The sequence below is a fragment of the Humulus lupulus genome, chromosome 5 (genome assembly GCF_963169125.1).
Source record: "Humulus lupulus chromosome 5, drHumLupu1.1, whole genome shotgun sequence".
Taxonomy (NCBI): domain Eukaryota; kingdom Viridiplantae; phylum Streptophyta; class Magnoliopsida; order Rosales; family Cannabaceae; genus Humulus; species Humulus lupulus.
In genome coordinates, this window is record NC_084797.1 from 165357409 (window position 1) to 165362898 (window position 5490).

The 5490-nt window shown below is 36.8% G+C and overlaps 1 pseudogene; it reads right to left on the minus strand.

Moving 5' to 3' along the window:
• Positions 1-949: 949 nt before the first annotated feature.
• On the minus strand, positions 950-3040 carry LOC133779644 (actin-related protein 8-like; annotated as a pseudogene).
• Between the last annotated feature and the right edge of the window lie 2450 nt (positions 3041-5490).

Genomic DNA, 5490 nt, shown 5'->3' on the forward strand with positions numbered 1-5490 from the left:
ACAGTGATGTTTTCCAAGTTTTTCTTGGCTACAATGATCATTAACAGGTGTATGCATTTGTCTATATGTATATATTTTTTTTAAATGAGTTTCAATTCTTAGTTATAAATTTTGCTTGATAGCTATTGGTTTATTCTACATGGTTCCTGAGATCTGAAGCAATCATGATGTTGGGTTTTCTATTTGGTGGAATTAAGTTAAAGAATTTGACTTGAAATTTATGAAATTGTTCAAATGGTTTCATTGTTTCATGGCCTGAAATTAAGGTTCATATTGCACTAGGATAACAACTTGGGAAGACATAAATAGTGTTCATGGGTTACAATGGCCTAACCAGGTTCAAGTAAAGTGTTTTACTGCATGTAAGTTAGCAAGAAACAAAAGGTTGTCGAGAGCAAATTAGTAACTTATAAATTCATCAACTGTACTTCTGGTTTATAAGATAAACATGTGTCAAGTAGACTTCTGTAACTTGTTATATTTTAATTGCCTAGTTATTATTTATGCATACATTTGTTGGCATTATGTGGTCATTAATACATGAGATATACAAATGCCACTATCCTTATTCTAGACATAATAGTAACTTACAAAAACTACAATATTATAGAGTTCCAATTCTAGTGAAAAACAAGATTAGCTGTACCAAATTTGCAGAAGAATAATGAAACAACTACCTGATTATATGCATATTATTCATATGTTTTTCACAATTTAAACACTATACTTTCATGAAGTCTCAATTATATTCTCTTAGAAGAACTGTATTCTAGTCACATTTTTAACGCCTAGAATCAAGACATAAAGCATTTCTAGACATCTTTTTCGATGAATTATATGGTAGAAGTTTTAATATCCTTGCAGCACACACACACACTCACATGCATCCACACAGTTGGAACTTTCCTGACAGTGCTCGTGAAGCAATAAATATTATAAGTTCCAGAACTTACACTCCTCCCATTCGTGGCTGGAATAAGATTTCTCCTGTTTGAAACCGCTCTTTTGAAAGAGTGAACTGACCTTCTCCTGCTGCGTCAGATGATGCTCGTGTATCTTTGAGTAGCTCGGCCTCATAATCATAGGCAACATAACAGAGATTCTGTATAGAAACAAGGTCATAAATAGAACTCAGCTTCAACAAGGTCTCCTTACAAAAATGAGAGAGAAGAGCAGTAGAAAACAAAATTGAAACATTCCACTAAAACATAGGATACTAATGGTATTAGTAGTTTAATGTACCATGAGAAAAATATTTTCTTTGAGGGTGCAAAGCTGATAGTATTAAAACAGAATAACTACAGTCAGGAAAAACGAGGATAAATATTCAACAACAATATTCTGCACTCAAGAAACAAGAAAGACTTGTACCTCTTTCAAAGTGCGAACGGTGTACAGCGATTCAAAACTAATATTGTTCTGCTGCATCAACTCCTTAAGAAACCCGGTAAGTTTTAGTGCTCCCAGTCCCACAACCTCCACACCCACTTTGCGTATTACTTTACCATGTAAAACTAGAAGCCGAAAAAGAAAAGAAAAGAGTATATTTTAGATCCCCAAACATTGAATGCAACCAAGATATGATATAAAAGAAAGCACTGGAAAATCCATAGAATGAAAATGAAAAAAGAAGAATAAAAGCAGCAAGGCTGCATGGAAAGTTAAAACTGTAACTTATACTGCAGGGCTAATCAGTATATATCATAGGTAAATGAAACCTTGTTGATAGTTTAAGGAAGCATAAAGCATATAAAAGATAAAAGAGAAACTATCACTCCTTACTTGGAACAACTGATGTGACTTGAAACCCAATATTTACAACAATTCCTGAAGTTCTTCTAGCAGCATACAAAGCTAAAGTTGCCTACATTTTCAAAAACAGAAAATGGATAAGATCTTACAAATAAAAAACATCTATCAAAGAATCAATCGAACATTTTAAGCCAAAAGCAAAAGGTCCAAATTACTCATAAACAAGCATAAGTACATAAAGCATCTCAGCTTATAGTGTTAATAAGTAAATTTGGTGCCTGATCAAGATTGTCAACCACTCAAGTCACAGAAGCTTGCTTTACAAAAGGAAAATGAAGAATGAAAATTGGATCAAGTCCTCGAAATCTATATCCGATGGTAAATGTCATTTTTGCATGAAACAAACTAATCTTAATTCTTTACCAAAGAGGGGTAGCTCAAATGATAAGGCATATGGCTTGCTATATCACAAGGTATGAGGTTTAAGTTTCTCTTGGATACCTACATAGCAATTGTTAGCGGAATCCTAGTTTTAAAAAAATAAAAAATTACTCTTATTTCTTTTAGTATTAAATATTTTAGAATATTAAACAGCAGCGGCAAGTTAAGGCTTAGTGAAATTTACCTGATTAATTGCACAAACAACAGGAACATTCATGTTAAATAGTGTTGTATATATAGCTTCCTTGAGTTGCCGTCTTGATGCTTTTGCAGATTCAGTATCTGCAACAAAAAGACAGAAACCACATCATAAGGACAGAAAGTGTCTCAAACAAGAAAAACACACAATTTTTAAGTGTCTCACTAAGGAATTACACGACCAAACTTCAAAAAAATTGAACTATCTAAATTACAGAAAAGGCAATGAATATATAGAAGCTGACCATCATAATGCAATATTGGTATAGACACAACCACTGGCTATGATGGTGCTCTTACCTGCATCCTGTAAAAGACATATCAAATATACATATGTGAGTAAAGAAGCTCATTTCATGAAAACCAAAGCAAAGAAAAAGAGAGGAACTACCTGCTATAAATAGTGGAAAAAAACTGTCTAAGTCTGGTATACATTGGAGACTCAATGTTACCAAATTCCTGCATATGAGAAAGTGACAATTGGGATTACACACAGTTGTGGTTAATGAATGAATGAATGATGAAACTTTGAAGCTGGTAGTTAAAAGGTGACCAAGAAAGTAGCAGAGCGCACAGATGGAGCAGCATACTTGCTCCAACCGTATTTGCAATAGCCAGAGCCACCTGGTCAAAGGACAGCGAAGAACATAATAATAGAAAACAAGAAATGGGTATTGCCTAGTGTTCCTTCCTATATAATAACACCACAAGGAGCATATAGTTATATTTTAATTGCCTGGTTATTATTTATGTATACATTTGTTGGCATTATGTGGTCATTAATACTATTGATTAGTTGTAGATATCAGACTTAAAGGAAACCAAGAACCCGTGCACACGTGCCTTACACTAGAATATCATGTATACATTTATGAGGTGCATGTACCAACACAGATTTAATACATACTTTAAGCATAAACCTTCCCCTGTTTTAGCAAAAGACTGAATTGTTCGATCACATCTTAATATTTTATTAGGATCTGGAAATGAAAAGAGACCATTTTTCATCTAGACCAGATTTAAAAAGGTCAAACAAGAAAAACCTAATTTAAGAATACCATCATATGATCAGTCATCATATAGCAAAGCAAGTACAACACGCTACTAAATTCTGAGACCACCTGATTCATTTACAAGAGTGCAATTTTCTTTTTCCATTCAAGTAAGACTGTATTCTATCATATACAAGATTTACAACACCAAATAAAAATGTGAACAAAGTAAAAAAAATCATAAAAGAAGTTAATTAAGCAAAAGAAACATGAAAACAGTAAAGGTGCCTAATTTGTGTACCTGAGAATGAGTGAAACAGCTGGTGGGTTTGAGGTATTTCTCAGAACAGAAGAGGCTCCTCCATTGATAGAGCAAAGGAGAACTTGGTACAAAGAGAGGGCTGACCTGCAAGAGCAAGCTACGGGACCTGCAAGACTGCAAGTTCAAATGACTCGATCTCTACATCTTTTTTATCTCTTGACTTATAATCTTCATAGTTGTTTCTCTTGAACATTGAACATAACAATATCTAAAATTACATATCAATCTAATTTCTATCAAAGATGGGTTTTTTATCATATCAATCTACAACATTCAGCCAACAATTTGTATTATCAGGGATGAGAGAAACGAACCTGAGATAGTGGGCGTGAGGCAGAGAAGCTCTACTCTGGAGTGTGACTTCGTGAGGCGGAGAAAGAGCTCCACTCTGGAGCGAGTCTTCGTGAGGCAGAGATGAGTTGAGGGCAGAGAGGGCGGAGTGAGTCTTTGTGAGTGAGAGATGGAGGCTGAGAGAAAGGGTAACTTAGAGAAAGGCTGAGAGAAAGGGAATTTGGCAGAAATTCATTTTGGTGCCTGAGTTTTAGTCATATGGCGCCAAAATATGTCTTATTCAGATCCGTGTGTTTTTAATCCCCCACTATTCAGATCCATGTGTTTTTAATCCCCCACTTAATAATAGCACTTCTAAATATATGTTATTCTTTAATGTAATATATACTAAATATTGTTGTAGTGTAGGCAAGACACGTTTGTTTGGGGGATGAATGCTATGATATCCCAAGATGTGTGAATCACATCAGTGCTAGGGGAGATGACTTATGCCCAGGTGGTTGCGAAGGCCCTCACAACTGAGGAGGCAGAGAACAAGATATGGATGGAGAACGTTTCAAGATGGGATGTTCGGAGGGCAGTGCCTCCACTTACAGGATTTGGTAGGGGCAGAGGCCCCAGTGATTAAAAGAGGAAGACCCCTGATACCTCGACCATTGCTTGTCCTGATAAGAGGGGCTGGGGTGTCCAGAGCAGCCGCGAGGGTGGCATTGAGTCTTAGAGAAGCTACCCAGAGTGTGCTAGATGTAGGAAGCGTCATCTAGGAAAATGTCAAGCGAAGGCATGTTACTTTTGCAGAGTGTTTGGGCACCTCAAGAAAGATTGCCCAACTTTAAAGAAAGAAAAACCAAGGAAGGTGGACAGCTTGACTCCAACTCGAGTGTTTTCCTTAACTCAGGCAGAGGCTGAGGCTAGTCTCTCGGTGGTGACAGGTCAGCTTTCTACCAATGGCACTTCATATACTGTACTGATTTACTCTGGTGCTACACATTTATTTGTTTCTAGCAAAGTGATTGAGAGATTGTGTAGGCTTAGTGAGTATTATACTGCAGGGTTTGGGACTATACTGCCTACAAGGGAACTGGTAGTTTCTTGGAGATGGATTAGAGCACTACCAGTGATGGTGGACAATAGGGAACTATAAGTAGACTTGATTGAGTTGGGTATGGATGACTTCGACATGATTTTGGGGATGGATTGGTTAGTCAGGTATGGGGTGACTATAGACTGCAAGAAGAAGATGGTGACATGCAAGCCAGAGGGTGAGGACCCCTTCGTTTTTGTTAGTACTGTGCATGGACCATGCATTCCCATGATATCGGCATTGAGAGCAAGGGACCTATTATGAGGAGGTTGTAGAGGGTTCCTAATTATTGTGGTGGATACCACTAGGGTTGTGACAATGGGAATGGAGGAGACTAGAATAGTATGTGAGTTCTTGGATGTGTTCGCTGAGGACATATCGAGATTGTCGTCGCACCAGGAGATCACGTT